Here is a 22,324-nt window from a genome sequence, read left to right on the forward strand (position 1 = left end):
GCACAGTGTCACTTCAACTACCATCGGGATTAGTGATGAACTTAAATCATTGTCATTTAGTGCCTGCGTTGAGCATGAACATTATATCTGGATCTTGTTTATTGCGAGACGGTTACTCTTTTAAGTCTGAGAATAATGGTTGTTCTATTTCTATGAGTAACATCTTTTATGGTCATGCACCGAATGTGAGAGGATTGTTCATATTGAATCTTGATAGCGATACGCATATACATAACATTGAGACCAAAAGAGTTAGAGTAAACAATGATAGCACCATATTTTTGTGGCACTGCCGCTTGGGTCATATTGGTGTAAAGCGCATGAAGAAACTCCATGCTGATGGACTTTCGGAGTCACTTGACTTTGATTCACTTGACACGTGCGAACCATGCCTCATGGGCAAGATGACTAAGACTCCGTTCTCCGGAACAATGGAGCGTGCAAGTGACTTGTTGGAAATCATACATACCGATGTGTGTGGTCCAATGAGCATGGAGGCATGCGGCGGATATCGTTATTTTCTCACCTTCACTGACGATTTAAGTAGATATGGTTATGTCTACTTGATGAAGCACAAGTCTGAAACATTTGAAAAGTTCAAGCAATTTCAGAGTGAAGTGGAAAATCATCGTAACAAGAAGATCAAGTTCCTACGGTCTGATCGTGGGGGTGAATATCTGAGTTTCGAGTTTGGTACTCACTTAAGACAATGTGGAATTGTTTCGCAGTTAACACCGCCTGGAACACCACAGCGTAATGGTGTGTACGAACGTCGTAATCGTACTTTGTTAGAGATGGTGCGATCTATGATGTCTCTTACGGATTTGCCGTTATCATTTTGGGGTTATGCATTAGAAACAGCTGCATTCACTTTAAATAGGGCACCATCGAAATCCGTTGAGACGACACCATACGAACTGTGGTATGGCAAAAGGCCAAAGTTGTCGTTTCTTAAAGTTTGGGGTTGTGATGCTTATGTCAAAAAGCTTCAGCCTGAAAAGCTGGAACCCAAAGCGGAAAAGTGCGTCTTCATAGGTTACCCAAAAGAGACAGTTGGGTACACCTTCTATCTCAAATCCGAGGGCAAAGTGTTTGTTGCTAAGAATGGAACTTTTCTCGAGAAGGAGTTTCTCTCGAGAGAATTGAGTGGGAGGAAGATAGAACTTGACGAGGTTGTTGAACCTCTCATCCCTCTGGATGGTGGCGCAGGGCAAGGGGAAACCTCTGTCGTTGCGACGTCGGTTGAGGAGGAAGTTAATGATGATGATCATGAAACTCCAGTTCAAGTTTCTGTTGAACCACGCAGGTCGACGAGATCACGCGCTGCTCCAGAGTGGTACGGTAATCCCGTCTTATCAATCATGTTGTTAGACAACAATGAACCTGCAAATTATGGAGAAGCAATGGTGGGCCCAGATTCTAACAAATGGCTAGAAGCCATGAAATCCAAGATAGGATCCATGTATGAGAACAAAGTGTGGACTTTGGAGATACTACCTGAGGGCCGCAAGGCTATTCAGAACAAATGGATCTTTAAGAAGAAGACGGACGCTGACGGTAATGTGACCGTTTATAAAGCTCGACTTGTGGCAAAGGGTTTTTCACAAGTTCCAGGAGTTGACTACGATGAGACCTTCTCACCCGTAGCGATGCTTAAGTCCGTCACAATCATGTTAGCAATAGCTGCATTTTTCGATTATGAAATCTGGCAGATGGATGTCAAAACGGTGTTCCTTAACGGTTTCCTTAAGGAAGAGTTGTATATGATGCAACCCGAAGGTTTTGTCAATCCTAAAAATGCTGACAAGGTGTGCAAGCTCCAGCGATCCATTTATGGACTGGTGCAAGCATCTCGGAGTTGGAACAAACGCTTTGATGAGGTGATCAAAGCATTTGGGTTTATACAAGTGGTTGGAGAATCTTGTATTTACAAGAAAGTGAGTGGGAGCTCTGTGGCATTTCTGATATTATATGTGGATGACATATTACTGATTGGAAACAACGTAGAGCTTTTGGAAAGCATAAAAGGTTACTTGAATAAAAGTTTCTCTATGAAGGACCTAGGAGAAGCTGCTTACATTCTAGGCATTAAGATCTATAGGGATAGATCAAAGCGCCTGATAGGACTTCCACAAAGCACATACCTTGATAAAGTTTTGAAGAGGTTCAAAATGGAACAGTCCAAGAAAGGGTTCTTGCCAGTGTTACAAGGTACGAGATTGAGTAAGACTCAGTGCCCAGCAACTGATGAAGATAGAGAGCATATGCGCTCCGTCCCCTATGCTTCAGCCATAGGCTCTATCATGTATGCAATGCTATGCACTAGACCGGATGTTAGCCTGGCCATAAGTATGGCAGGTAGGTTCCAGAGTAATCCAGGAGTGGATCACTGGACGGCGGTCAAGAATATCCTGAAGTACCTGAAAAGGACTAAGGAGATGTTTCTCGTGTATGGAGGTGACGAAGAGCTCGTCGTAAAAGGTTACGTCGATGCAAGCTTTGACACAAATCCGGACGACTCTAAGTCGCAAACCGGATACGTATTTATTCTTAATGGGGGTGCAGTAAGCTGGTGCAGTTCCAAGCAAAGCGTCGTAGAAGATTCTACATGTGAAGCGGAGTACATGGCTGCCTCGGAGGCGGCTAAGGAGGGTGTCTGGATGAAGCAGTTCATGACGGATCTTGGAGTGGTGCCAAGTGCACTGGATCCAATAACCTTGTTCTGTGACAACACTGGTGCCATTGCCTTAGCAAAGGAACCAAGGTTTCACAAGAAGACCAGACACATCAAACGACGCTTCAACCTCATCCGCAACTACGTCGAGGAGGAGGACGTAAATATATGCAAAGTGCACACGGATCTGAATGTAGCAGACCCGCTGACTAAACCTCTTCCACGGCCAAAACATGATCGAGACCAGAACTGTATGGGTGTTAGATTTATTACAATGTAATTCACATGGTGATGTGAGGGCTAGATTATTGACTCTAGTGCAAGTGGGAGACTGTTGGAATTATGCCCTAGAGGCAATAATAAATGTATAGTTATTATTATAATTCCTGTATCAAGATAATAGTTTATTATCCATGCTATAATTGTATTGAATGAAGACTCATTTACATGTGTGGATACATAGACAAAACACCGTCCCTAGCATGCCTCTAGTTGGCTAGCCAGTTGATCGATGATAGTCAGTGTCTTCTGATTATGAACAAGGTGTTGTTGCTTGATAACTGGATCACGTCATTGGGAGAATCACGTGATGGACTAGACCCAAACTAATAGACGTAGCATGTTGATCGTGTCATTTTGTTGCTACTGTTTTCTGCGTGTCAAGTATTTATTCCTATGACCATGAGATCGTATAACTCACTGACACCGGAGGAGTGCTTTGTGTGTATCAAACGTCGCAACGTAACTGGGTGACTATAAAGATTCTCTACAGGTATCTCCGAAGGTGTTAGTTGATTTAGTATGGATCAAGACTGGGATTTGTCACTCCGTGTGACGGAGAGGTATCTCGGGGCCCACTCGGTAATACAACATCACACACAAGCCTTGCAAGCAATGTAACTTAGTGTAAGTTGCGGGATCTTGTATTACGGAACGAGAAAAGAGACTTGCCGGTAAACGAGATTGAAATAGGTATGCGGATACTGACGATCGAATCTCGGGCAAGTAACATACCGAAGGACAAAGGGAATGACATACGGGATTATACGAATCCTTGGCACTGAGGTTCAAACGATAAGATCTTCGTAGAATATGTAGGATCCAATATGGGCATCCAGGTCCCGCTATTGGATATTGACCGAGGAGTCTCTCGGGTCATGTCTACATAGTTCTCGAACCCGCAGGGTCTGCACACTTAAGGTTCGACGTTGTTTTATGCGTATTTGAGTTATATGGTTGGTTACCGAATGTTGTTCGGAGTCCCGGATGAGATCGCGAACGTCACGAGGGTTTCCGGAATGGTCCGGAAACGAAGATTGATATATAGGATGACCTCATTTGATTACCGGAAGGTTTTCGGAGTTGCCGGGAATGTACCGGGAATGACGAATGGGTTCCTGGAGTTCACCGGGGGGGCAACCCACCCCGGGGAAGCCCATAGGCTTTGGGGAGACACACCAGCCCTTAGTGGGCTGGTGGGACAGCCCCAAGGGGGCCTATGCGCCAAGAGAAGGAAATCAAAGGAAAAGAAAAAAAAAGAGGGAGGAAGTGGGAAGGGAGGGGGACTCCTCCCACCAAACCAAGTCCAACTCGGTTTGGGGGGGGGAGTCCTCCCCCCCTTGGCTCGGCCGACCCCTTGAGGGTCCCTTGGAACCCAAGGCAAGGTCCCCCTCCCTCCTCCTATATATATGGGGCTTTTAGGGCAGATTTGAGACGACTTTCTCACGGCTGCCCGACAACATACCTCCATAGTTTTTCCTCTAGATCACGTTTCTGCGGAGCTCGGGCGGAGCCCTGCTGAGACGAGATCATCACCAACCTCCGGAGCGCCGTCACGCTGCCGGAGAACTCTTCTACCTCTTCGTATCTCTTGCTGGATCAAGAAGGCCGAGATCATCGTCGAGCTGTACGTGTGCTGAACGCGGAGGTGTCGTCCGTTCGGTACTAGATCGTGGGACTGATCGCGGGATTGTTCGCGGGGCGGATCGAGGGACGTGAGGACGTTCCACTACATCAACCGCATTCTCTAACGCTTCTGCTGTACGATCTACAAGGGTATGTAGATCACTCATCCCCTCTCGTAGATGGACATCACCATGATAGGTCTTCGTGCGCGTAGGAAATTTTTTGTTTCCCATGCGACGTTCCCCAACATTCTCGACAGTGGCTGCACACATCACATGACTGGTGATAAAAGCCTACTGATGAATATGCCACTAACTCCATCACCTCTGAAGCAAATCACATATGCTGATAAAGGTAAAAGCAAGGTATTGGGACTTGGCAAAGTAGCTATTTCCAAGGATAGGCATATGGACAAAGTGATGCTTGTTGAATCCCTTGGTTTTAACCTCATGTCAGTCTCGATGCTTTGTGATCTTGATATGATTGTTATCTTTGGTAGATATAGATGTGTAGTCATCATGGAATCTGACAGATCCAAAGTCTTCGAAGGTGTAAGAAGAGGGGATTTGTACATTGTTGACTTCTCTACAGGTCCTCAACCAGCCACTTGCTTACTAGCAAAAACCTCAGAAGGATGGCCGTGGCACAGAAGACTAGGTCATGTAGGCATGAGGAATTTTCACACACTTGCAAAGAAGAAGCATGTCATTGGCATCGAATCAGTCAAATTCCTCAAGGATCATCTCTGTGGTGCTTGTGAATCTCGGAAAATGACCAGATCCAAGCATCCCTCCAAAACCATCATGACCACTACACGTCCATTCGAATTGCTTCATATGGATTTATTTGGACCTACTCACTATGCAACACTAACCAATGCAGCATCTCTATATGGCTTTGTCATAGTTGATGATTATTCCAGATACACTTGGGTGCACATTATCATGTATAAAACTGAAGTGCAGGAAATCTTCAAACGATTTTCTTCAAGGGCATCAACGAACTTCGGCATCAAGATCAAACATATCAGGAGTGATAATGGAACCGAGTTCAAAAACACTGGTCTTGATGATTATCTTGATGAACTTGGTATTACTCACGAATTGTCTCCTCCTTATACTCCTCGGCAGAATGGTGTCGTTGAAAGAAAGAACAGGACTCTGGTTGAAATGGCGAAAACTATGCTTGAAGAATATCAGACTCCTCGTCGCTTCTGGCCTGAAGCAATCAACACTGCATGTCATATCATCAACAGGGTATATCATCACAAATTCCTCAAGAAAACCTCATATGAACTCCTCACTGACAAGAAACCCAATGTAAGTTATTTCAAAGTCTTCAGTGCAAAATGCTGGATTAGAGATCCTCATCATAGCTCGAAATTTGCACCTAAGGCACATGAAGGTTTTATGATCGGTTATGGAAAGGACTCGCACACCTACAGAGTCTTCAACAACTATCACAACAAAGTTGTTGAGACTGTAGATGTGCGGTTCGATGAAACTAATGGCTCGCAAAGAGAGCAATTGCCTTCTGACCCAGATAAGCTGTCTCCTGAGGAAGCGATAAAGCTTAAGCCTACTGAATACATTCTTCCCACTGAGGAAATTGGTGAAGAAACAATCCCCATCGCTGATGAAAGACAAGAAGATGCTCCTGAGGAAATTGCAACAACACCACTTCCTCAGCCCAGACAAAATCCTCAACCAGCACATCCGAGGATTGCAAATGAAGTAGAACTTGACAAAATCCTCAACGACATCAACGCGCCAGGTCCTCTCACTCGCTCAAAAGCTTCACACTTAGTTAACTTTTGTGGGCATTTCTCTTTTGTATCTATCACAGAACCCTCAAAAGTAGCTGAGGCTTTTCTGGAACCGGAGTGGATCCAAGCCATGCAAGACGAACTTCTCCAATTCAAGCTGAATGACGTATGGGAGCTCGTCAAACGACCAGATCCTCGCAAGCATAACATAATCGGCACCAAGTGGATTTTCCGAAACAAGCAAGATGAGGACGGTCAAGTGGTGAGGAACAAGGCACGACTTGTAGCCCAAGGCTACACGCATGTTGAAGGAATAGATTTCGATGAAACTTTTGCACCTGTTGCTAGACTTGAAGCTATTCGAATTTTACTTGCTTATGCTAATCATCATAACATCATCTTATATCAAATGGATGTGAAAAGTGCATTCCTCAATGGTAAGCTTGAGGAAGAAGTATATGTTGCTCAGCCCCCAGGTTTTGAGGATCCAAAGAATCCAGACAAAGTCTTCAGACTCAAAAAGGCTCTGTATGGTCTCAAGCAAGCACCTCGGGCATGGTACGATACATTGAAGGAATTCCTCATGAAGAAAGGCTTCAAACCTGGTTCACTCGATCCAACTCTTTTCACAAAATCTTATGATAATGAACTGTTTGTATGTCAAATATATGTTGATGATATCATATTTGGCTGTACTGACAAAAGATACAGTGATGAATTTGCTTATATGATGAGTGAAGAATATCAGATGTCTATGATGGGGGAGCTGAAATTCTTCTTAGGTCTTCAAATTCGTCAACAAAGCAATGGAATCTTCATATCACAGGAGAAATACCTCAAGGATGTTCTGAGGAAATTCGACATGCATGAATGCAAAGGTGCCAAGACTCCAATTCCTACCAACGGTCACCTCGGCACTGATGAAAATGGTAAAGATTTCGATCAGCAGGTATACCGTTCTGTGATTGGTTCTTTATTGTATCTATGTGCATCTAGGCCAGACATAATGCTCAGTGTTTGCATGTGTGCACGTTTTCAAGCAAAACCGAAGGAATCACACCATAAGGCTATGAAACATATTCTTCGATACTTAGCTCACACACCAACACTAGGATTATGGTATCCCAAGGGCTCCAATCTTCATCTGGTAGGGTATTCTGATTCAGACTATGCTGGTGACCGTGTGGATCGCAAGTCAACATCTGGCACATGCCATTTCCTCGGAAGATCACTGGTTTGCTGGTCCTCAAAGAAGCAGAACTGCGTATCACTCTCCACTGCCGAAGCTGAGTACATTGCTGCTGGTTCTTGCTGTGCTCAATTACTATGGATGAAGCAAACCCTCAAGGACTACGGCATCAACATGAAGAATGTGTACTGTGACAATGAGAGTGCTATCAAGATTGCCTACAACCCAGTACAACACTCGAAGACCAAGCACATCCAGATTCGTCATCATTTTCTTCGGGACCATGTCCTCAAGGGCAATATCCTCATCGACCATGTGAAGACTGATGATCAACTGGCTGATATCTTCACTATGTCCTTGGATGAGAAAAGGTTTTGCAAGTTGCGGTGTGAGCGAAATATCTTAGAATCTTCAAATGTTTTTTAAAAACATGCACACATCCTAACACTAATGCAAAGTTGATGACTTAGATGTGCAACACATGATGAAACAATTTTCTTCAACCGATGAAGAAAGTCACTCTGAATGTGAAGAAATTAACGAAGAAATTGATTCTCATGGCCCTACGACAATTGTACACGGCGTCTATAATCAACATTCTTATATGGTGGGCAACGCCACCGCCCAATGTGAAATTCCTCAAGTTGATTTTCTTCAAATGATCAAATTCCTCACAATGCATTTTTGTTCAAAACAGTTGTTCTTAATTGTGATGATCTAATGCAAAATCTTCAAAAACACTTGATGACTTTCATTTGCCTAGGTAGATTGTGATTTCTAGTCCTCAACAGCATTCACTTATTGCTATTTCTTCAAGTTGATGTTTCTGCTAAGTGAATGTGATCGGACCCTATTTTCCCTCTATGCTATACTTATCCAGTCTATTCAATTCTTCATATGCGTTCTACTTGAAACTTTGTTCAAAATCCTCACTGCATCCTTGTCAGCTGATGATTTTGTAACGACAATCCTCAAATCTTCGAAAAATTGTTTTCTTCAAAGGAACAGTAACTGAACCCCCACTTCCCACGATTGGATAGCCACGATCTCCACTATCTCCACCGCATCGTACGGGAGCTACACATGTCCTGCGGAGACGTAGAGGCAAGGGCTATTTGGTCCGAAACTTTCGCGCCAAACAGTAACTTTCGGGCTATAAATATGTCCTTAACCCCCTCGGTATCATCTTCTTCGCCTCATCGCTCTCCTGCCACAGCACACCGAACCCTAGCGCCACCACTGGTAGTCTTGTCGCTGGCAAGGAAGAGCTTCACTGTCTCAACTTTCTCGCCGCCAGGATCACGCGGGAGACGGAACATCTACGTCCGCCGCCGCCGTAGACATCCTCTGCTGCCAAGTTAGGTTGCATTGGACACTTGACCGAAGAGCCTCTCCATCACCACCTTTTTTGTGTTCTTCGTTCGCACCTTCCAGGGTAATTATATCCCATTTTTACAACAGATTAGATCTAAAATTTTACCTCTCCCATGTGAAATCTATTTTTCCTCAAGATACGATGCGCACATGATTCCTCAAACACTATCCATCACCACAACCATTGATGGACTAGCTAAGCATCTAAGATTTTCACGAGATTCCTCAATTGTGCGAATTTTCGGATCTGTACAACTCTGGAACCCAAGAACAGAATGCTTAAGCAAATTCCTCAACCACTGGTTGTATTCCTCAAACTGTCAAACTTTTCCATTTTCTTCAAATCTGAGAACGCATATGACCTCTCCAAATTCCTCGCAACTATACTCTGTTCACAGGTACACACATGTCAGCTGATGAATCTCTCGGTTCTCATCACATTAACTCATTTGCAGCGTTTCTAGAAGAAACCCTTCAAGGCTCATCAGAATCCTCAAGAGTTCAAAATCCTCAGATAATTCCTCGTCTGAAGAAAATGGAGGAAGAAAGGAAACAGAGGGGAGGAAAGAAACTGGAGCAGAACACAGCTGTGGACATTCCTGATGATATATACCTGGACTACTGCACGCCTGATGATGAACCTGAGACTATGCCTAAAAGAAAGATTAGGATGCAGAAAATTGAACGCAGATGGGCAAAGGAGTGGAAGGAGTACATGTTTGTGACTCCAAAATATGCGAAGAAATTCGCTTTGAAGCCTCCTGGCAGAAGGGCCCCGCTTGAGGATCATCAAGTTGCTCATCCCTCAAGTCTTATGACACTTGATGACTACCCAGAGGAAAAAGAAAGGCATCTGGCCAAGCTCAAGAAGCAAGCAGAAACAGCTGTGAAGAAATTTCATGAATCTTCAGCTGCTGCCTCCGGGGCTGCTCATTCCTCAGCAGCAGAAACCTCAGGCTCCGAGATTCCTCAACCAAAGTCTGTGCCAGCAAAGCCAAAAGCTTCAAAACCCCAAGAAAAGTTTGGACAGGCTTCTGTCACCAAACCCTCAGCTCCAAAACCCTCGGTTCCAAAAGCGTCCACACCAAAACCATCAGCGCCAAAACCCTCAGCACCAATCGCATCTACACCAAAGTCCTCAGCTCCACCTCCAAAGCCACTACAGAAGAAAGTCTTGAAGACTACGACTGCCAGCTCCAGCTCCTCACTCCCAGCTGCAACTAGCTCGGAGACAAAGTCTTCAACACCCCATGTAAAGACTTTGACAACAACTGAACCTGCACCTCTGCCCAACCCCAGCAAAATCATCACAGTCCCGTCTGCATCAGAGGGTAGTGAAGAATATGATGATGAAACTCTGGAAGCCATCATCAGGAACAAGCAAGAAAGGGTAGCACAAGCATCATGCAGTGCTATTCCTCTGGCGATGGACCCAAAGGTCCTCCTCAATTTCATCAATGTGTGGTATGAAGACCCAAACACACCCATTGATGATTTGAAACTTCCTCCTGGTGTCAGCCACATGGTGGCTACTTTCATAAACGAAGCCAAGTGGAAGGAACAGAAGGCCAAGCAGGCAAAGATTGCAAAGGCCAGAAAGGAGAAATTCCTCAGGCAAAATGTTCTCAAGCTGACGCCTGAAGCATTGGTGTCCACCCAGGCAGAGCTGCAAGTTTTGACTGACAAGTGTGAGAAACTGTCAGATCGCACAAGCATCAAAAGCAATTTCATCAAGCTAGCCACTAGTGATGTTGATGACTACAACAGACGTCACCCCCCACCAGCACCAACTCCTCAGCCCCTGGTTGAACAACCAAAAGATGCATCTCCTGTTGAGGAGGAAATTCCTCAAGCTGAGGAACAACACCAAGAGCGCCGTGCCGATGAGACGGCCATTGAAGAAATCATCACTGAGACTGCTCCTGATGAAACTGCAAACCCTGATGAAACTGCTACTGATCCAGCTGCTTCACCAAAGCAGGCTGATGACTATGTTCCAGCTGGTTCCTCACTGCCAGCTGAAGAATCTGTTAAGAAAACACCTTCACCAAAAACTTCAAAGGTGAAGAAGTTAATCCCGTCTGCATCAGACGCGAAAAATACAAGGGCTGCTGAGAAGGAAGCGAAGAAGAGAAAAGCTTCCTCAGCAGAAGAAAAGATTGAGGCAAAACGCCTCAAGGAAACTGAAGAATCTGCCCCACTGGACCCGGTGCCTCTTAATGTTGCACCCTCATTTGAAATGGTCGTCGTTGGTGACCACACTACAAGGGCAGATGAGGAAATGAAGGATGCTGCCTCTGAGGAGCATACTGATGAGGAAATACAAATTGATGACAGTCCTCAACCTCATTTTCCTCCGAAAGAGATTACTGAAGCTTCAGCTGCAGCAGCTGATGAATCTGCGTCTGCCACAAAGTCAGCTGATGAAAATCAAGCTGAAGAAAATGTCCAGTCTGAGCAGGCTCCTCCCACTGAACAGGATGATCAAACTCCTCAAGCTGAGAAGGAAGAAGAAATTCCTCAGCCTGATGCTCGGCCAGAGCAAGAAATTCCTCACCCTGAGGAAACTGCTGAAGAACATGTTCCCGCCCCTGACAATGAGTTCATTGTCCTCAACCCAGAATCTGCCATGGTTGTTTCCCCTCCCATTCCTCAGCGCAATCTCAATCCAGTTCAGCGCCTGTCATTCTCGAAGAGGCCAAAGTTTCAGAAAGAAAATTTCTTTGAGGAACGCATGTATTTCATCGGAGAGAATCCTTATGACAAGTCTCAAATGAGGCATCTGAAGTTTTGGACAAGGACGCAGATGAACTACTATGCTTCTGTGCTCTGTGGCCGCAACAAGATATTCCAGCACAGGCACATTCCTCATGCTGAACTTGAAGAAATTCCCTGCATGGAACCAGCCCTCAGTGTACTACATGATGCAGGTTTGCTCCCTATGTGCTCCAACATATCAGATTGGAATAGTGAACTAATTCTTCAGTTCTATTCAACTCTGCACATCTCGGGCAATGCTGATGACATCAACACTTGGGTGTTCGACTGGATGACCCAAAATACTCACTACAAGGCTCCAGCGTCTGAACTCCTCAGAGAACTGCCCGTACCAATTCCTTCAGAAGGGGCAGTGAAGCTTTATGGTGAGCGTGAGCTGCCAAATGGAATGATGGAAGTCCTCATGAAGCCTTTGGCTGCAGGAAAACCCTCAAGAACCACATTCCTCGTCCATGAGCTAAAGTACACACCCCGGTCTGTCTACCGCATTCTCTGCAGTGTGCTAGCGCCAATCAAAGGCCATGATGATGACGAAGATGTCGTCGGCCTCATGAAGAATATCCTTTTCAACATCATTCACGGTATCCCCATGAATATCCATGATTTCTTCTTGAGGACTTTGGCTGACAATGCAATGTGCCCATATGATCACAAAATTTATGCACCATGGATCATGAGATTCCTCAGGACAAGGACAGACATCAACTTCCACGCAGATTTCCAGAACCATGTTGGTTATATGCCTCCTATCCGAGTCAACAAGAAGACTTTCGAGCCTATTGAGGGAAAAGGAAAGTCTATAATTGATGAAGGAAGCAGGCCTCTTGATGGTCAATTTAAAGAGCCAGATGAATATTCCTCATGGGATGATACTGAGACTCGTCCGCCAAGCCCAGTTCCTCCTCGCGTGCTAAACACCAGAGAGCTTCTTCTCAGTCTTCATCAGAAGGTGGATCACAACCACAAATGGGTCAAACGCCAGTTTGGTGCCATTGTGAAAACCCTCACTGAGACACAGAACAGTGTGAAACTAAATCATCACTATCTGCATGAGGTTTTTGATCGCACTTGGGCTACCCTTGCACATCTAAAGACCCAGACTGAGCTTGAAGAATTGAACTTTGAGCAGGACTTTGACTGGTCGTGGCCTCCCAAGAAAAAGTGCAGGCCCATTCCAGTGCCAGATCTTGAAGACGGCTCCTTCTCGTCCTTCCGCACCGCCGAATCTGATGAGGAACAGCTCGACACCGCAACAGGCCCAAGGAAGAAGACTACACCCAAGAAGCGCCAAGGATCTTCATCCACCGCCAAGAAATGAAGTCTTCACGGGCGTTAGTCCTCAGTTTGTCCCTTTTTTTGTCACTTGATGACAAAGGGGGAGAAACTTGAGAGTTAGTCTTCAAATGGGATTTATTTTTGGGGCTTATGAACTATATTTAAGTTACAAACTCTTGGCTCTTCCGAAGTTTTTCTGTAATGAGTTGTAACTTAAGCCCGATGGTACTCTGACGCTTTTGAACGTTTTTCTTCGCATGCTTATTCCTCAAGTTTTAATGCACGCATGCTGAAATTCGTCAGATACCATTTGCCATCATGCATCCTCATTTTCTTCATATGATACGTTATATGTATGCATGATTTACAAGATTCAGGTGGAGATCTCCATGATATAAATCATCAATGTGCATATGCTATAAAAGCAAAATCCTCAAGGTATGCACATCTTCAGGGGGAGTCTCTGTGAATCTTGTTTTCAAATTCCTCAAATGAGTATTTACACTTCATATTTTTGATCCCTGTTGAAGACTTAACCTAATTGTCATCAACCACCAAAAAGCGGGAGATTGTAAGTGCATCTAGTGCCCCTTAGTGATTTTGGTGGTTTGAAGACTTATAGGTTAAGTATCTAATGTGTTTTTAAGTGTACACAGGATCTATAAGTCATTGAGGAGTTTGAGATATTTGAAGAATATCGACCCCTAAAAAATTATGTCTTCAGTTGAAGAAATTGGTCTGAAGCTGAAGAAATGAATCGCGAGGAATCTGCGATGAAATTGATATTCCTCATGAAGATATTGATATTGAGAAGATCGGTGGTTCCTGAAGAAAATCATTCTTAAGAAATTGAAGCGTGAAGATTTTCGTTTTCTGTTTTACTTTCTTCGCATTTGATGAATAGGAACACCGTACTGTTAAAGGGGGTCAAAGTAACACTATGGAATGGATTTCCTCATGATGCTCAACCCAAGCCAAATCCTACCAAAAGCCTCAAGTGAGGAATATGAGTGACATGAGGACTCTCACAGTTGAGAGTCTCGACCGTTTCGATAAGCCACGCCAAGTCACTGATCTTATCCACTCCAACGGTCATATTATTTAAGGGCATTAATGTCAAATCATGTCGGGATGCTCCCAGGCTATAAATAGCCGCCCCCCACAACCACTAGCTGGTTGGCTGCTCCATTAGAAACTGACACTTGTCATAAGAGCAACCCAATTCCTCAGAGCTTTCGAGAGTAAATCATCAGTGAGGAAATACACCACCCACCGAAACCACAAACCAAACCTAGTGTTTGAGCATCACTGAAGAAGTTGTTCCTGTGTGGGACTGAAGCCTTTTACCTTTGAGGACTGTGCATCCTCCAGACGGTTAGGCGTCATGGTCTAGAGCAATCCAGCAGTCAATTGTGGATCGCCGGGTGACCGAGTTTGTGAGGGTTTGGAAGTCTGCCCTGAAGACTTACCACGAGTGTTGGGCGAGGACTGTGTGTCCTTAGCTCAAGGAGAATACGGTAGGGACTGTGTGTCCCAGGACTGGGTGTCCTTTGGTTTCAATACCAAGCCGCTCCAAACCAGATGTACAACTGTCACAGCAGTTGGAACTGGGTCATCAACAACAGTCTTCACCAAGAATCGGGTTCTAATTCCTCAACTCTTTACATTCTCTGTATTATGTGTTGATGACTTTCACTGTGACTGTTTGAAGAATTTGCTGAAGACTTTCTCTGAATTTCCTCAACCCGAAATTCTTCACTTGAGTTAATCATCATCTGTATTCTGCGTGCCTGCTTACTGTGCAATCTGTTTTCACATTCTTCACTCTGTAATACTGCCATTGTGAAAGGTTGCACGTCTGATCCGTAATCGTTTCCGCTGTAAGTTAGTCATCAGTGAGGAATTTCCTCAAAAGGAATTTCCTCAGTGATGAAATTCTAAAAATCTCCTATTCACCCCCCCTCTAGTCGATATAACGCACTTTCAATTTTCCACCAGATAGCAGCACTTTGGGTAAAGTACTGGAGAGCGTGTTCCACTTCATACTTCCTTGAGATCAAGTTACTCCCGAAGTGGTTCTCGATGTTCTGAATCCATATCTCAGCTTCCAGCTAGGTCATTGGTCCAGAGACTACAAGTCCAGCTTCATACTCCATCAGGTAGGGTTGAGGTTTTGGGGATGAGACGGGTAAGAGAGGGAGGGAGATACACACAATACAAACAATATTTTTGAGAATAGGTTTTATTTGTGGCTGTCGGAAAACACACACCAATGACGGCTCACAAATCATCGTATCTAACGTGGGTACATAAAAGGGGTTTGGACTTCTAATGGTCATATAATTATTCGAACACTTCAGGGTCTTCGAGTTCTTCGGGTCTTGAGAGTCTACTGTTGGTGTAGCTTCAATTCTTCAAACGCGTGGAGAAATCCTCTTTACTTTGAAGTGGGAGTCGGTTGATCCTTCACGTGGTCAAAGGGGAAAGGGCATTGTCTAACTATTTGAGGTGAGAGAGAACGTTTGATGAAATCAGAAGAGATGAGAAGTAAAAGGTGTTCTTGAAAAATAGAAATTTTTGAGAGATCCTTTCCTAAGAAATTTCTAGTTTCTAGGGGTCACGTCCTACAGTCAACATGTGCTTTGATACCATTTCTGTAACGACCCAACTCAAAACGAGTCAAGCCTCTGTGTATCTGTGCCATCCCTGGATCAGTATGCTGGCACACACAGTACATCAATGTATATATCAAAGTGCAATCACATGTAAATAGCGTAAAACTGATATATACCTTAAAATCTCAGCGGAAGCAATCAAGGGAGTGGAGTCCCAAATAACACCAATGGCAAGTTGAGTGCGGACCGTAACCCTGAATCATACTCTTACTCGTCGAGGAAAATATCTGCAACATAAGACGTTGCAGCCGTGTAGGTCAGCATATTGAATATGCCGACAAGTCACAAAAGAGAGGGTAAAATATCATCTATACTATATGCATATATGGCAGGTGGGGTTGTAAGTTTTTAGCGGAAAGCAAAGTTTTCTCCTACAACAAGAGAGGGGCTAAAAGCAAAATATTACTACGTTGTTGGTAGTTAATGAGATGGTTCCGCCAACCAGTTCTCATACCCAAGTTATCATTATTACCCACATCAAATATATATATATGGTGTTGAGAATTCCTGATAGTTTCAGTTCTTTCGGCTCAAATTGTCCATGACCGTGGACATGGCTAATCGATTAGGTTTGAGTACTCTGCAGAGTTTTGCACACGTTCCCCACAAGACTTGATCGCCTCCGTGTATGTCCTTGCACTTCAGGGTGTTTGAAGACCGGATGATCAAAACATGGTCTTTCAACGGGCCCCTCTGAATCCCTGTCGGTGCCCATCCAATCCTACCGTTCTTCTACATCTGCTAACACCGCCTGTCCAGAGTCGCCGCGTTGTCCAACCAAGCCAGAGCCCATAATGACTTGTGGCTGTGCAGGTAAGCCTCGGGTCTTGAAAATATCCGTCCGTCTCTTTGAGCTTGGGTGAAGCTTTCCGCAAGATTTCATGGCACGTCTCCAGCATCCCGGGTCATCCACTGGTTTCTCCGGGGAGCCAATCAACCGTCCTTCACCCAGAGATGCATTGCATCACGAGGTCTTGAAAAGTCTTGACTTAACCGGTCTTGGTTATTACATTATTCTCGCATCACTCGTGATAAACTCTCAACTAGAATCCCGTCTACTCAAGCATAGCAATATGAAATTTGTCGTCCCGGGCCAAGTAACGGGGTTGTTGGGTGCCTACCACATGGTACTACAATATGTAACCATAATTTCCAAGTACCTACTCAGCATGCAAATGGGTATAGGATGGTAGAACTACGATGCATAAAACATAGGTGATACATGATCAAATGACTTGCCTGGTATTACTTGATGAAGATAGCTGCTCTCAAAATCCTGATAATTCTACTCGTCGCACTCCGAGCAATCTATCGTAAATGAATGGCATTCAATAAACATCCATGCCAAAAGGAAGAACCAAAAGAACATAAGAACAAAACATATATTTGTGCAAAATAACAACATACTAAGGTTTAATAAAAAGATAGGTTCTAAGTGTGTTGTAAAGGAAAGGTGAAAGGGGTCAACTCAAAAGAGTCAAAGGATGATCAACTATCGCTATATAAGCTCGACTTGCATACACTATGGGAGATGATAAAAAATATTGGGAGAGCAACATGAATGTTGTTTGACAAATAGTATAAGACATAAGAATTTATTTGTAGAAAGAATTTCTTGAAATGGAGCACTACAACTACAACACAAGTTATAGCGAATTGAAGTATGAATTGAATTTGCATTCAGAAGGTCAAAAGAAGTTGAACTGAAGTACGTTCAAAAATATATGACATGAGTATTTAGGGGTAAAAGGAATCAATTGAAAAGGTGGTACGATTTGCAAGATAAGATCAAATGAATGTTCGAATACAAATTTGAATCGCTCAAATTTGTAAGGTTCAAAGGTTGAAACTAATGATGCTACTCGATATAGGAGATCAATATGATCGTGTAGAAAAAAGGAATTACTAGATTTGAAATAGCGGATCAAAAGATACAAATATTTCAATATAACATTGAATCAGCTTAGAACGATCTGAACACTTTTGGGCACTAATAGATAAATCTGATTTGATCAAAATTATAAGTTGAAAAGTTAAAACTAATGATACAAACGGAAAGATTACTTTGATACGAATCCGACGCAATTGAATTCATCTAAAACGGAGCTACGGATAAAAAGATATGATCAAAAGAAGTTTGAATATGAATCTGAACAAATTTCGAAATTTAAAAATTTCAAAAAGTTGATATGATAGGTTCATCGGATAGGTGGGATCAAGATGAAACTCTAGGCGTTGGTTTCATCTAATTCGGATAAACGAGTAAAAAGTTATGGCTATTTGAAAAATCAGGGCCAAGCTGTTTTACAGAATAAAAGTGCTATGTCTAAAAGAATTCTAGTACTAATGTGTAAATACGAAGACTAACTAATATATCTAATTACTCTATCGTATACTAGTGTAGGAATACTAGTCTAGAAATAATAAACTATGGGAGTATTAAAAAATACGAAGAGAAATACCTTTAGAATGCAGAGCAAGAATTAATTCCAATGAGAACACGACTTCGAGAAATCCCGTCGAAGAGAAAAGAATATTTTTATTTAATAAACCTAGTCAAACCAAAAGATTGATTTAACCCGAAATAGATGATTTTTTTGGATGCTCCTATGGGTCTATATTTATAGGTGGAAGGGAGGTCTAATGGTCCATAGATAGACAATGTGGGACTAAACATATACGTAACGTGGAGAGAAAAGAAACAAAGCCTCTCGTGGGCCAAGTAACGGTTCGGCTGGCCGCAAGAGGCGATTCCTGCGAGCCGTGCCCTTTGTTTCTTTTTTTTTAACAGTGTTTTTTTCTTTTTAAAAAAAATAGTGAAGAAAACGTAAAAACGAAAATAGAGAGAACATTTTATATAGGCATATTATATATCAAAATTTTCAGAATAAAATTTCCTACGACATGAACATATTTTTAAGACCAAATAAAATACTTTAATTTTCTTTTGCAATAACTTTAAAATAAAAAGGAATTGGATTTTCAAATAAATTGCAAATACTTGAAATTTGAATCAAGACATTGTCCGTGATTTTGGAGTGTCATTTTCCTCCTCTCATTTGATTTTTTTTATCAGAGGGTTTTGAAAATATTCAAACTCAAAAATTCAATAGGGATTCAAAATAGAAAATTTTGGGAAAGTCATTTAATTCCCTCTCATTTAAAAAAAAAATCAAATTCCACTCAATTTCAAACAATTAATCACATAGCATGCCAGAAAAATTCCTAATTATTTATTTGTTATAACATTCCAAAATTTATAAGGGATGTTACAACCTCAATCCTTATATGATGAAATTAATGACGAGATTGCAGCTGTTGAGATGGAACCTATTGATGTCACTATTCAGCTTGCCAATACAGATACTATCTGCCCTTTGGGAATTGTTAGAGATGGTGAAGTCTTGTGTGGTAGAAGGAAGTATCCTGCTGATTTTCTCGTTCTTGTTACCACACAAGATAGCTTTTGTCCCTTCATATTTGGCAGACCCTTCCTCAATACTGTCAATGCTCATATTGACTGTGAGAAGCAAACTGTCACTGCTGGCTTTGAAGGTGTGTCACATGAGTTCAATTTCTCCAAGTTTGGTAGACAACATCATGAAAAAGAGTTTCCTAGTAAGGATTAAATTATTGCCCTAGCTTCTATTGCCGTGCCTCCTACTGATCCTTTAGAGCAATACTTGCTTGAGCATGAAAATGATATGCATATGGATGAAAGGGATGAGATAGATAGAGTTATCTTTGAACAATATCCTATCCTTAAGAATAATTTGCCTGTTGAACTACTTGGAGAACCACCCCCACCAAAGGGTGATCCTGTGTTCGACCTTAAACAGTTGCCTGATACTCTTAAGTATGCTTATCTTGATGAAAAAGAGATATATCCTGTTATTATTAGTGCTAGCCTCTCAGATAATGAAGAAAACAAGTTACTAAAAACTCTGAGGAAGCACCGTGCTGTTATTGGATATACTCTTGATGATCTTAAGGGCATCAGTCCCACTCTATGCCAGCACAAGATTAAAACCGATCCTGATTTGAAACCAGTTGTCGATCATCAACGGAGATTAAATCCTAAGATGAAAGAGGTAGTAAGAAAAGAAATACTAAAGCTCCTGGAAGCAGGTATTATCTATCCTGTTGCTCATAGTGATTGGGTGAGTCCGGTGCATTGCATCCCTAAGAAGGGCGGTATTACCGTTGTCCCTAATAATAAAGATGAATTGATCCCACAGAGGATTATTACTGGCTAAAGGATGGTGATTGATTTTAGGAAATTGAATAAGGCCACTAGGAAGGTTCATTACCCTTTGCCTTTTATCGACCAAATGCTAGAAAGACCGTCTAAACACACACACTTCTGCTTTCTAGATGGTTATTCTGGTTTCTCCCAAATACCTGTTGCACAATCTGATCAGGAGAAAACCACTTTCACCCGCCCTTTCGGTACCTTTGCTTACACACGTATGCCTTTTGGCTTATGTAATGCACCTGCTACCTTTCAAAGATGTATGATGGCTATATTATCTGACTTTTGTGAAAAGATTGTTGAGGTTTTTATGGATGACTTCTCTGTTTACCGGTCTTCTTTTGATGATTGCCTCAGCAACCTTGATCGAGTCTTGCAGAGATATAAAGACACCAACCTTGTCTTGAATTGGGAGAAGTGCGACTTTATGGTTAATGAAGGCATCGTCTTAGGACATAAAATTTCTGAAAGAGGTATTGAACTCGATAAGGCTAAAGTTAATGCGATCGAGAAAATGTCATGCCCCACAGATATCAAAGGTATACGAAGTTTCCTTGGTCATGCTGGTTTCTATAGAAGGTTCATTAAAGACTTCTCTAAGATTTCTAGGCCTCTTACCAATCTCTTGCAAAAGGATATTCCTTTTGTTTTTGACGATGATTGTGAGGAAGTCTTAGAAATACTTAAGAAGGCCTTGATAACTACGCATATTGTTCAACCACCTGATTGGAACTTACCTTTTGAAATCATGTGTGATGCTAGTGATTATGCTGTTGGCGTTGTTCTAGGACAAAGAGTTGATAATAAGTTCAATGTTATTCACTATGCTAGTAAAACTCTAGACAGTGCCCAAAGAAACTATGCTACTACTGAAAAGGAATTTTTAGCAGTCATGTTTGCATGTGAAAAGTTCAGATCTTACATAGTTGATTCCAAAGTCACTATTCACACTGATCACACTGCTATTAAGTACCTCATGGAAAAGAAAGATGCTAATCCTAGACTTATCAGATGGGTTCTCTTTCTACAAGAATTTGATTTACATGTTGTCGATAGGAAGGGTGCTGAGAACCCAGTAGCAGATAACTTGTCTAGGTTGGAGAATGTTCTTGATGACCCACAACCTATTACTGATAGCTCTCCTGAAGAGAAACTGAATGTCATCAATACTTCCCATAGTGCACCGTGGTATGCTGATTATGCAAATTATATCGTTGCCAAATATATACCACCTAGTTTCTCATACCAACAAAAGAAGAGATTCTTCTTTGATTTGAGCCATTACTTTTGGGATGATCCTCACCTTTATAAGGAAGGAGTAGATGGTGTTATTAGACGTTTGTACCTGAACATGAACAGGGACAGATCGTATAGAAGTGTCACTCCGAGGCTTACGGGGGACACCATGCGGGAGATAGAACTGCACACAAGGTATTGCAATCAGGTTTCTATTGGCCCACTCTCTTCAAGGATGCCCGTAAGTTTGTCTTGTCTTGTGACGAATGTCAAAGAATAGGTAATATTAGTAAACGTCAGGAAATGCCTATGAATTATTCACTTGTCAATGAACCATTTGATGTTTGGGGTTTTGATTATATGGGACCTTTTCCAAAATCCAACGGCTATACTCACATCCTAGTTGTTGCTGATTACGTTACTATGTGTGTAGAAGCTATCCCAACTAGTAGTGCTAATCACAACACCTCTATCAGGATGCTTAAAGAAGTTATTTTGCCTAGATTTGGAGTCCCTAGATATCTAATGCCTGATGGCGGTTCACATTTCATTCATGTTGCTTTCCGTAAAACGCTCGCTAAGTACGATGTCAATCATAGAATTGCGTCTCCCTGTTATCCTTAGTCCAGCGGTCAAGTAGAGCTAAGTAATAGAGATATTAAACTAATTCTGCAAAAGACTGTCAATAGGTCTAGAAAGAATTGGTCTAATAAGCTCGATGATGCACTGTGGGCTTATAGAACTGCTTATAAGAATCCCATGGGCATGTCTCCATACAAAATGGTTTACGGTAAAGCATGTCATTTACCTCTTGAGCTAGAGCATAAGGCTTATTGGGCAATCAAAGAGCTCAACTTTGATTTCAAACTTGCTGGTGAGAAGAGGTTATTTGATATTAGCTCATTTGATGAACGGAGAGCTCAGGCATATGAAAATGCCTATTTGTTCAAAGAAAAGGTTAAGAGGTGGCATGATAAAAGGATACAAAAACGTGAGTTCAATGTAGGTGATTATGTCTTACTATACAATTCTCATTTAAGACTTTTTGCAGGCAAGCTTCTCTCTAAATGGGAAGGTCCTTACATTGTTGAGGAAGTATATCGTTCCGGTGCCATCAAGATCAACAATAAGGAAGGTAATATTCCGAGAGTGGTAAATGGGCATAGAATCAAGCATTATATCTCATGTACTCCCATAAATG

This window comes from Hordeum vulgare, chromosome 4H, assembly GCF_904849725.1.
Source record: "Hordeum vulgare subsp. vulgare chromosome 4H, MorexV3_pseudomolecules_assembly, whole genome shotgun sequence".
In the NCBI taxonomy this organism is placed as follows: Eukaryota; Viridiplantae; Streptophyta; class Magnoliopsida; order Poales; family Poaceae; genus Hordeum; species Hordeum vulgare.